Genomic DNA, 13,160 nt, shown 5'->3' on the forward strand with positions numbered 1-13,160 from the left:
TTTAGAACAATATATTTTTAAATGAACAATAATGAAGTCAAAAAAAAAATAAACGCCCCCCCCCGAAATGTGCATCACTGCCAAATAATCGTGTGTTCTCGACGTAGAGGAACCCGAAACAATTAAACAACAAGGCAAGTGATGAGCTCCAGAAACTGCTGAACACAATTCTAAAACATACTAGAGACGTAAAACTTCTGATCACAATTAGAAGATGCCCAAGATTGCAAAGCATAACCTAAATACAGGGATGCTAAAATATCTAACACCCATGTGTCAGATTCAAATGAAAAGCACTACTTCTTAAAGGCACTAATAACAACAGGAGGATCCCCAGATTCGAGTCAATGGGCTCCTGACTCTGGAAGGGACTGCTCCAAATCCGTAAGAGTTCATTCCAACACGAGGCCGTGTGGTAAGCATGGCACCCGGATGTTTGTGCAGGCACCATGAAAAGTGTGCTACACCTCAAAGGTCTGTTTACCAAACTCCCTTGGCCAATCCCTGGATGGAGGATATAAGGACCTTGCCGAGGGTACAAAATTTAAAGGACAACAAATGCTTAGTGGGTCAGATTATTAATATTTAAACACATGGCATTCAATGACTATCATCCACATGAAACGAAATATAATTTTAAGTAAAAATGGAATCAATGTGGCGAATTGTCCTTTTCCTCAGGCTCCAAACAGGTTTAGGAAGACACAGGGAACCACAAGTGCACTTTCCAGTTCACATTTCATGTGGGCTTGATACATACATCGAGCTATTTCTTTGCATTTTAGTGTGTCCTGCTCCTGGGAAGGTAAGAAAGAAGAAATGAGTTGCCTACACAGTCAAGTACTGAAAATTAGTTGCATGATGTCCACACAGGCTTTTGACTATTTCTGGGAATGAGAACGGAAAACCTCTTACTATTTCCAGCTGGATTCTAAAGTTTCTAGATTGAATCTTTAGCACTGCAACAATTTTACAATGGCGTGTGACCTGAACAGATTTTTAAGAAATAGGTATCTGGTGAGTGTTTTAATGTATCTGAAGCTCCCGTGCTTTAAGAGTAAGCTGAATATGCTACCAACAGGAGCAGCCACATGCAGGGTTTTACGTGCAACCTGAAATAATGCTGAGAACTGGAATTCTCTCTTCCATACCCTCATACAGCTTTCACCAGTACCCGTTTCACTACTAAAACCCTTTCCTCAGCTCACGCCATACCTACATCTAAAGGGCAAAGATTCAAAACTGAAAAGCCCTGATCCGGTGGGCACTTTGCACAGACCTAGCATTGCTGCTGCTCAGCCGCAGCCCCTGGGCTCATCACCCAGCAGAACTCCCCAAGAGCTTATACGTATGTCCTCGCAGAGTCTGAGGGAGTGTTCCATTTTTTTTTAAACTTCCACTTATTAAAAACTGATAACTTTGTTCCCCAGCCCAACTTCTTTTCCAGCTAGGATTTATTTACTTAACTGTATTAAGAGTTATTTATTATATATTATGAGTTATTTAATTACTTATATTAATTTATATTTAATTAATTAATTTATATATACACATATATTTGACAAATTAGTTTTTATAAAATATACTCATTTGATAAGTCAATCACAGAAAGCAAATACAGACTTAAATAAAAGGAGATAAGAGCAACTGACCGCAAAGGTCAGAGTCAGTTAACTGTCCCTTTACAAAGATTTGAAAGAGGCCAGCAAAGGGGGCTTAGATGGTTAAGGCTCATGGCTCCAAGCCTGATGAGACCCACATGGTGATGGGAGATAACAAACTCCTGTATGTGATCCTCTGGTGAACATCATGACATGTGAGCATGCATAACACACACACACACACACACACACACACACACACACACACACACAAGAGAGAGAGAGGGAGAGGGAGAGAGAGAGGGAGAGAGAGAGAGAGAGAGAGAGAGACTAGTTTAGATGATTTTATGACCTACAAGTTAGGACACCCTGAGAAAATCCACCTACTATCAATGGGAACTTTCTTCCCAGTTCTTTCTGAGGAATGGGATGTCAACATCACAGTGATGGTGATGATGATGATGGACTTGTCTTCCCTTGGCTTCTGAATTTCCAAAGGCTTCCTGAAGGGAAGTCTGGCTTCTCTAAGAGGAAGCTTATGTCTAGCTGCCAGATGCCCCTCTCACCCACACTCCAATAAACACACTGGTATTTGCCAAAGCCCTGGGGTGGAGGTGGGATGCTGCACGCTGCCAGAGAGCTGTCAGTTTCTAGAGGGATGGCTGGTCTGTGAATTATGTATTTTTCTTTTTAGCAAGTGAATCTTCTAAAAGAATGCATCAATTACATCTGCCCAAATAAAAAACGCTATGCAGGCCAACTACCATCTACCACTGCAGTTAACAAAATAAAGCAAGCCTTCTTTTGAGAAAACTATAACCAACTACATATATAATCACAGATTTATGGCAGATTCAGAATTCAGAAGATAAATAAAACACTCTAATTCCATGTGCTTCACCTCTGTTTTCAAAAGTACTATTACAAAAAGGCTTCCGGGAAAACTGTTGGCTCGAAAGCCCATGCCCTTCTCTTGTGGTCCCCTAACAACCAGAATGAGGGTGGAAGAAGTAGGAGCCTGGGGTCTGCATGCTTCAGAATGCTGCAAGTGTCCTGCAGCAGGAAGCTCCCAAGCTATATTTCAGAGAAAAGAGAGACCGCATCCTTTCCGCGCATGCTCCATAAGCCACAATCCCATGAGCGCTCCACCTTAAGCCACATTTGCTTATTACAAAAACATTTATAGACATATCTGAGATAGTCTCAATCTGCGCACTCTCATTGATGATAATTCTCATCAACACCACCTTGAGATCTAAAAGACACGGTTCTTCAGAACCATTTTAGGTCTAGAATTCTTGTATTTAATTTGCAGCAAAATTCCCGTACACTACCTTTGGTTTGACAATAGCAGAACACTGATGTCATCATTTTTTGCTCAGGAGGTGAGATATTTTCACCTCCTGAAAATAAATGAGATATTTTCCAACATGGAAGGGCAGCACCAATGTAAATCATCCTCACGCTTTAAAAGACGTTGTGCTTCCTACACCACCTCACTGTCACAGCTCTGCTGCCTTCCACATACGCTGCCTTCCGTCTCCATTTTAAACTTGCATAGGAAAGTGAAACATAAAGTCAATTTTAGAGTATTATCATGAATAGTTAAGATGGAAAGCCAGAGCAACTGTGACCCCATTATAAGTAACAGTAACTTACAAAATGCTTTTAATTTGGAATTTAAGACATTTAAAGTCACATATTTCCAAAGATCTGCCTCAGCATTTTGTTTTAAAATTTACATTCTCGTCCAGATCCCAGAGCTTAGGCAATCAGATTTTAAACTTTTATATATAAAATATAAAATGTAGATTTCACACATTGTCCGTGGCTTGGCAGTGGCCTCAGCATCTTCATAATTATTTAAGGTAAAGACAACTGTGATTTTTACAATATTAAGATGATGTACCCCGGTGTTAGGAACATCACCTAGTTAGAGGACAACCCTGGACATCAGTGGGCTTCTGCATAGGGCTTTAATTTCACTTTAAAGGGAGGTGGCTTGCCACAGTCAAGCATTAAGTTCCATAAAAAAATATTTTTAAAGATATCTCAAAGTGATGGTTTTTGTTTTATTCTATAATTTATTTTGCTATGTTTTGTTGTCATCTTTTAGAGGACTGTTCTTTTCTAGTGAGAGACAGAAAGAGAGTAGATCCAGATGGTAGGGAAATGGGGAGGAACTGGGAGGATGGGGGGGTAACATAATCAGGAAAAGAATGAGAAAAGAGTCTATTTTCAATAAAATATGAGAAAGGAATCTATTTTCAATAAAAGGGAGAAAAAAATGGGAGGTAATGTATGCCTTGACAGAAGTTTGTTTTTATTTCAAACATATTTTAAGAATTAAATTTACAATTCTCTCAGGCTAAACATGAACTTAACATTTCCCTACTATACTATTAAGACAAAGAATGGGTGTGTGGAAAGATGGGGACCAGTGTGGTGCTAGGAATGGAACCCAGGAACTTGCTGGTAAATGCTTTATTACTAAGCTAAATCTTCAGTCCAAGGAGGAAGGGTTTTTAGAGTTAAGTTTGTTTTTTCCTCCACAGTGCTGAGGACTGAACCTACAGCTTCACATATGCCAGACAAGTGTCCTACCACGGCGCTGAGTCCTCCACTGAACCAGGTCCTCAGGTCCACACATGTAAAGTAATGCTCTTATCTGTAACACTAAAACAAGGCATGCTTTTACTACACTTTCTAATACAAACACACACACACACACACACACACACACACATCACACCCTTATGTTACAGTATTTTTGATAATAATCTGTTCACTTTGAAAACATAAACTTTAATGGAAATTAGGAATTCAGTCTTGACAGTGATCTAGTTAGTTGAAGGCCTGTGTGCTTCAGGTACACTATAACATCTGAGGGTGACATCATGGACATAATTGTGAGGAAACAGTGTCCTTGGTACCATTGTCACACTGACTTGGTGTCCTGACCCAGTGACAGCATGACCGAGGCTCTGCAATTACAAATGACAGAAACAAAATCCACTGCAAACACACGTCTCTGAGTTTCCCTGCATGGCAAACACACACGTGTCTGAAATCTCATGCACTGCAAACACACACATCTGTCTCTGAATTCCCCTGCACTGCAAACACACACGTCTCTGAATTCCCGTGCACTGCGACAAAAACACATGTCTCTGAATTCCCATGCACTGTAAACACACATGTCTCTGAATTCCTGTGCAGACTACAGATTTCAGTGGAGTGTGTTCAAAATAAAGCACACACACACACGCACACACACACACACACACACACATATGCTCATGTAGTTTTTACATTTTCTGCCTTCAGCACAAAACACTAACATAGAAACTAGTATTTACACACTATCCTTATAAAATATCATGGTTTCAAGAGAGACAAATAAAATACAATTCAATAACAGATAAGGGAAAGATATATTCTAAGAAAGCATACACATAGCTTAAAACTACTGGCTAATTATTGTCTTAAGAGAACCTTTAGAAAAGACAAAGTACTTAGGAGTGTTATAAAGACAGTAGGATGAAGAAAAACTGCCCCTCCTTTGGTTAACATTAAATAAAAGTCAATGTAATATGTCTATGAATACCAAGAAAGAACCAAGATTATAAGGGGGTGAATCAGTGGCTGTTTCTCTTCCTATTGCTAGTCTCACACTTTAATATAGTATTTATCATATTTCTTCCCACCACAAATGTGATGAGTGAGTGTCTATTAAATACTTGAGAATTCGTCGAAACATAGAGTGGCAAGTCAAACTGGAGGCCACACCCGTTCAGTGAGAGTTTGCAAACTGTCATTGATTTTTGCACAAATAATGAACATACCTTCCACTCAGTAATGAAATCCAAGGCCGCTCTCTCTCGCTCTCTCTCTCTCTCTCTGACATGAAGATGAGTGATTGACTCTTTAGAGGTCTCTGTCTTATTTCACATGTAATCTTTAATCTGATTTGTACATAAATCACAGGAACATGATTTTTGAGATTCTTTCCTTAGAATTTACTGGGGTAGCATAAGGAGCCAAGTGACATTTTCTCAATTTAAATGACATTTGGACTTTATACATGGAAATTTCATGATAGAACTCAAATCTGCATGTGCACTCCTCGTGTTTTCGTGTGTTTGCTTTTACATAAGACTCAGAGAAACATGATTTTAGCTTCCAGGGGTTCCAGAAGGAGACCTTTGTGCAGGGTAGGGGCACCATTCCAAGGAACTCATTTCTGATATGTAGAGAAGATGGGAGGAGCAAGAACGTGGGGGACCCTTGGTGTCTTCTTCCTGACCAAAAGCTATGGTCTCTGTTGCTTCAGACCACAAGGTCCCACCCAGCACTCGCATGTACACAGCCTGGGAGTGTGGTTAGTTCACAGCTTATGGGCAGACCAGCAGCGGACAGTCGGCAGCAGGTATTTCCCTGTTCCGCTTCGATGAGGTCTTGAGAGGCGGGTCATTGTTCCTGTAGAAGGACTCTCTGAGTCCGAGCAATCTGTTAAACCTAGTGGCCACCTGCCCAGTGCTGCATTGTCTGACTAGGGTCTCTCCAGCTCTGCTTTCTGTTTGCAGGGACTTTAACAACTAATAAAGCAATGGCAAGTGAGTACTCTTGCTCGGGTTCTGCTCTAAGGGGAAAGAAGGCAAAGAAAAGGTTGTTACTATAATAATATAGACTACTTTCACAAACCAACACAAAAACACAAATTACAATTAAAAAAATCGGCAAAAGTCCTGCGAAGACATCATAAGAAGAAGAATCTAAATGGGTAAACACACACGGCATGGTATTCAACGGTTGGTAACCCGAAACTTTAATATTTAAGTTAAATATGTCAGGGAAAACTTCAAAATACTGTGATTTGGGGCTGTGGAATAGAACTCAGCAGTGAAGCACTTGCCTTGCTGCACAAAGTTCTAGGTTCAGACTCCCGTACCACAAAAACAAATAAAAATATCCCTTAATGTGGGCTGTTGGAGACAGCACAGTGGGCAAAGTCCTCAATGCAAAAATTCAGGTCCCATAGAAGCCTATTTTTAATTTTTCTCCTGAAAAATGCTGTTCAAATTGTTAACTACTCTAAAGATGCTTATCTTTGGGGAAGGAGAGCTGAGGATGAAGGTATGCTTAACTATTTCAATGTAATCTTTTATATCACAGTAATTACTCTGGAACTAAAGCAGAAATTGTTAATAATATTTAATATCTCATGATACTAGAGACAAAATCATTCTGAAGAAGTCTAGTCACAAAAACTGTACAGATTTTTAGAAATAAAAGTTGTCATAAAATGGTTTTAAAAAAAATTCAGATCCCGAGCACCTGCATAAAGAGCTGGTTTCTGCAACCCCAGAACTGGGGGTTAGAGAAGATGGATTCAGGAGACACTGACCAAACAGTATAGCCGAAACATCAAGGCTTGGGTGGGGTGAGAAACCCTGTCTCAAAGGGTGTCACGAAGCAAGGAATAAGGAGGGCATCCCAGTATAAACCAGCTTCCACACCACACCCTCCCGCCAACACAAAAGCAAAGCAGTTCATGGAACAATGAAGACTTCCATACCCTATTGGTGGGGACCATAAATAGAAAAGAAAAACTACATTATCTAATAAAGTTAAAATGTGCATCCCTTTTGAAGATCAACCTTACTTTCATGAGAAACATTTGCAAGTATAGTCCTACTTACAAAACCAGATGCATCTATATAATCCCAAACCTGGCAACAAGTTAGGGGTGGTGGTACACACATATAATCCCAGCACGCAGGAGGTTTAGGCAAAAGAACCTCGGGTTTGAGGTCATCCTGAGGTACACAGTGAGACCCTGGAAAACACCAAAATCTAAAACCTAACAACAACCAAGGATTTATAAACAAAACAAAATCTGGAAACAGCTCAAATGGTCATCAGCATAGTGGAAGATAAATCAAGGTATACTTTTATAAAATAATACGACATGGTAATAAAAACAAACAGCTACTAAAGAGCCTCCAAAAACCAATAAATCTCAGAAACTTAATTTGAGTGAAAGAAACAGACCAAAGTATTATACACTGTATAATTTAATTTATATGAAATTCAAAACAGGCAGAACTAAACTACGTTATTTAAGATGGTAGACTCAGCAAAAACATGAAGCAAAGAGCATGGAGGAAGTTGATTACCAGAAAAGCAAAGCATTTGATTAGAACAGGGCCTGACAGAGCCTCTGGGAGCTCGTTTCCCATTTCCCTCTTGGGTGGTAGTTTGACATACAAAATTTTACTGGAGAGTCAGACTATATTTATACAATTTTCTACATCTATAAGCCTTTCGCAGTAAAAGGGTCAGTGGAATTTTTTATTTTCACTTTTCATAAGTATGTTTGACATGTGAATTTTTCCTTGTATTTAACAATTCTTTCTGTTACCAATGACACATTAACAGTCAAAACCCAGTCAGTACAATCTAAGGATTCATACAAAGCACAGCACGGGAGTTACTTTCTACTGAAACATTAACCGAAGCTCCGCTGGTGTTCTTGTTGACGTCTCATGGACTATCCACTGTTACAGCCGCCCAGTTCAGGAGAACTCATTTCTATCCTAACTCGTCTGGCTGGTCCATCTCTTTCCATGGCCCACTCAAAGAAGTCTTCAAACTTTTTCCTACTGGAGGGAAGTGAAGTGCAGAAGTTTTCAGGCTCTACAGAATCTAGGTTCCTGACATCAAGACAAATCTAGAAGGATAAAGGTTCTGTGAGTTCACTCTTAGGGAAAAATTCATGCAGCCCCATCAATTAGCCATCTTTTAGACAAGGAAATCATGGGACTGAACTGAATTACCTGTGATTCCCCAGATATCTCTGGATAAATGGTTTTACACAGTGTGTGATGGGTAAAGGAAAAGAAAAGGAAGAGGAGAGCGCTAGAGGGAAGAAAGCTGCAGGAAGGCAGAGGGGGAAGGGAAGAGAAGAGAAGAATTACACACACACACACACACACACACACACACACACACACACACACTGAATCCAGCTAGGCTCACAGCACAGTGGGTGGTGTCCATATTCACAGAAAACTCATCTTTGGCAGTGCTTTTTAAGTGTTTATAGAAAAAAAATTCAGAAAAGCTAATAGGTACCATCCTGCTAATAGCACATGATACATATGTTGTCAAGTAATTAAGTTGCTAAAATGGCACAGCATCCTGATTTCCATTAAATAATAGTGGCAACTTCTGAATCACATCAGCATATCAGAGACTGGAAAGTATAAATAGAAGAACATGCTTAATGCACACAGAGACCTGGATATCCTGTGGGTGTGTATATTGGGGGGGGGGGGTTATTACATCTCCCAAATCAAGTATAAACTATCCAGTGGCATATATCTTCTTCAATAGTGTTTTTTTTCCCCTTTTGCTCTACTATGATCAGGTTAAAAAGAATTTTGGCCTGGAGGTAGTAATGTGCTCCTTTAATTCCAGCACTCAGGAGGCAGAGACAGGCAGATCTCTAAATTTGAGGACAGCCTGGTCTGAAAAGTAAGTTGTATGATAGTCGGGACTACACAGAAAACCATGTTTTGGAAGAGAGAGAGAGAGAGAGAGAGAGAGAGAGAGAGAGAGAGAGAGAGAGCGCAAACACACAAACACAAGATGTGGGGTTTTTGCTGCTGTTGTTTCAATTCCATGGAGTAGGCTTCATTGCTGTTTCAGCCAAAAAAATTTTTTTGATACCATTTATATTTCAGTGGCCAACATTCCATTTGTATCATTGGGGAATGTTTAAAAAAATCAGAAATCATCAATATCTGCAGGCTGTGTAGTACAACATAATACTATAGTATAATATAATGCTACAGTATAATATAATGCTACAGTATAATATAATGCTACAGTATAATATAATGCTACAGTATAATATAATACTACAGTATAATATAATACTACAGTATAATATAATACTATATTATAATATAATACTACAGTATAACATAATGCTACAGCACAATGTGATACTACAGTATAATATGATACTATAGTATAATATAATACGACAATATAATACTACAGTATAATATAATACTACAGTATAATACTGGCTTTTATTGATAAATAATCACGTTCTAGGTATAATTTTGTGAGAAGGTGGGAGATGATCTCTTTCTCACAGTTTAAAAAAAACAGAAATAAAAGAAAAAAGTAAGCTGGAAAGAAAACACAACTATATAATCATTCACTATCAAAAATCCTACGAAAACAGAAATAGCTGTAACTTGCAAATGAAGAACAACAGTATCAGGGAAAAGGTGACAACGGCCCCTTCCTCGGGATGTTTTTCGGCCCATTGCTAGCCTGTAAACCTCCACAGCTCTCCTCACGGGGCCGGGGTAGGGAGTGTGGCCAGGAAGGGTGTGTGAGGGGCATTTAGCTCACACATAGACAAGGCTGTGGCTGTGCCTTGTTCAAAATACACACTTGGCCCTCAGGTTAAGAAGCCAAAGCTGAAATGACAAGTTTGGCACCAGGAAAGAGGACGAGCCAGAGTGATGATGGAGGAACTGCCTCTCCCTTGCTTCTTACGGTTCATCCTTATCATTCTCGTATCGCTGGACAGAGTGTCTTCCAATATCAGAATATCCATAAAATGTATTTTATTTAGCATATGGGCTGATGTATATTTGATTAAATTCACTTTATATATGTGAAAAATGTGACAAAGGCAAATACAAAAATATTTGTTGCTACTGGTCAATAATGTAGCTCTTAAAACTCCAGTGTAATGGGGTTATAGATGAGATACAAAGCATGCCTTTTAAATAGTTTACTATGAAAATAACATGTTTAAAGCAGGAGAGACTGTAATTTTCAGTTGATAGCTGCCTAGTTATTAGTTTATTGATTTGATTCAATTACACATTAAAATTTGTCCATGTATAAGATAGTATACCTAGTTACAAATACTTATAGCAAAATCATGGAATAAAAAAATTACAGTGATGTAAGATGCCAAAAAATGAAACAATTTAAATACTCACACTGATAGAACTTGATTACTGCAATGTTATTTTGTAAGTAGAGAACGATTTATCAATTAAAATAAATTAACAAACTGTACTTCACCAATTCCAAGATTTTTTTTCTGGTTTGACCTATATGAACTACCTAAGGATTTTTCATAATGAATACTGTCATACAGTTCCAGTTGCCTAGACAACAGACATGGTCTTGTCACCGTTAAGAAGGCCACAGACGTACTTGCTTCTGCAGCACATACAAGGAAACGGGAACAATGCAGATTGCCACAGCCCCTGAGCAAAGACGACACACAAATTCACGAAGCATTCCATCATGTAAAATGACACATACTTGTCAGATATTATAGTTCACATAAGAAATCCTAGTGCTCAAGATGCTGAGGCAGGAGTGTTGTCATGAGCTTGGTGGCAGCCTTTGCTAGACAGGGCACTCTAGGCCAGAGCAATTTCCTGCCTCCACAGAGACAGCTACACCAAAGGGGTTGTTGCTTCTGAAGCACCCTCAGACAACTCCAGCCCCTTAAAGCTGCATTCAGCACATCACAGGAGGACAACTGGGAGGGCAGGTACAAACCAGAAAGCCGGGAAACTTCTCCACACCTCGGGAGTCCATCAGGCAGGCGAGAGACAGAGCGTGCATACAACACCTATCAGAAGAACTCACGGCTGGGACATTCTTTGAAGAGTGCTCATTCATCAACGCTCTTGACAGCTCCCAGAATGACACCCAAGACAAGAAGTAAGCATTAGCAATTCAATCAAGCAGTGATTCAAGCATAATTTAACCAAAAATGTGAAGAGGTTTTTAGACATATCTTCCTAACAGTTCTTAGACTTCCTATCCCCTATACACAGAGCAAAGTGATAAAAAGAAAATCTGCATCTAAAACAAGTTAGAAAGATCTCTTTTAACAAAATTGTCAATTAAATTAGCAACAGTTCTTTCTAAGTGAATATAATAATACTCATGAATTAAATATGTTTGAAACCCAGGAAAACACAGGATAGAATTCAGAAAGCACATTGTTGAAGGAAAAAGAAATTACTTTGAAATGTACATACAATAGGGTCTTATTCATACAAGAAAAACGCAAATTTTTGGCATACGGTTTTGTAGCCATGCATGCAAGAACACCTAGATATTAAAAATGAACTGGATGACTTGACGTGATTGCAGCCGTGAACGGAGCCAGGAGAGCAGGACGGTCAGCATCTGGAATCCCAGGTTACTCTGTCCTAACTAAACCACTTGTATTTATAAATATTTTAGGCTGTTAGGTAAGATTATTTTATATTTTCTTATTTTCCATAATTTGTGGATATATTTTTATAATTATCAAGGTAGTAATCAAATAAATATGTCAGGCCAGCTTCTTCTGCACAAGATGCGTGCTGACAGCAAGCATTTTAACTCCTTCTCCATGCTTATGATTTTTTAGCAACAATATATTTTTCCAGTCAAACACTTTGTCTTAAGAAGAAAATAAAAAACAAAAAACATTGTATGTTCACTTTGGGCAACCATTAGTTAAAGCATACATGCAGGAAAAAGAAAAAGCTATCAAATATGAAGGGTGTTTAATTTTAATGGTTCCATTTGATTGATTGAGAATTTTGTACATGCATACAAGGTACACTGATCGCGTCCACTCCCCACCCTCTCTACTCTAATTCCCTTCCTGTCCCCACCGCCACTATTCTCTCCCAAAATCATGGCGCTTTGTTTGTTTCTCCACGCAACACTGCCGGCATATGTATGGATACATACCAGCACATGTATGGATATGTACCGGCACATGTATGGATACGTACCGGCATCTGTATGGATATGTGCCGGCATATGTATGGAGATGTACCAGCATCTGTTTGGATATGTATTGGCATCTGTTTGCATATGTGCTGGCATCTATATGGATATGTGCCAGCATGTGTATGGGGATGTACCGGTATATGTAGGGAGATGTACCGGCATATGTATGGAGATGTACCGGAATATCCATGGGTGTCGGGCCATATGATAGATCATGAGAAGCTAGTTAAGCAGATTCCTGAAGAAAATGACTCTCCTGCTGCCATAGCTCCTCCGTGAGACTTTGTGACCAGCTCCTCCTTCCACCTGTCCTGACTTGAGCTTGTGCGAGTCTCTGGCACGTTGTCACAGATGATGTGAATTCAAACCAGCAACTGTCGTGCTTGTGTTCTGAACACAGATTCGCTGTTCTCATCCATCCTTTGGCTCTTAAAACCTTGTGGCCCCTCTTCTCTGAAGAGTTCTAATTTGGGGAGGAAGCTGTCTGATGTTTGTATGGGCAATATTTACTATGATAAATGAACCAAAAGTAAACCATACACATACACAAATCTCACTAAATGAATAATGAAACTATTTTTTTTCTTAGAATTATAGTTAAAATGCTTTTGTTTTCCACACTAGCCTTCAAGCTTTAAAGTAAAGCAACTAGGGAATTATACACAATTATACTTATCTGCTGTGTCAATTTAATTGTCCCTCTTCCTGTCCCTG

The 13,160-nt window shown here is 39.2% G+C and overlaps 1 protein-coding gene and 1 non-coding gene across 4 annotated transcripts in view; one reads left to right on the top strand and one right to left on the bottom strand.

The window, feature by feature from the left end:
- Positions 1-13,160, bottom strand: part of Camk4 (calcium/calmodulin dependent protein kinase IV) — a 233,821-nt gene that overhangs the window by 157,872 nt on the left and 62,789 nt on the right. The gene's annotated exons all lie outside the window — the stretch shown is intronic.
- LOC146891797 (U6 spliceosomal RNA) lies at positions 10,853-10,954 on the top strand. Its single transcript, XR_014996965.1, has one exon. It is a non-coding gene; the product is annotated as a U6 spliceosomal RNA (small nuclear RNA).

The sequence above is a fragment of the Myodes glareolus genome, chromosome 13, assembly GCF_982192425.1.
Source record: "Myodes glareolus chromosome 13, mMyoGla1.1, whole genome shotgun sequence".
NCBI lineage: Eukaryota > Metazoa > Chordata > Mammalia > Rodentia > Cricetidae > Myodes > Myodes glareolus.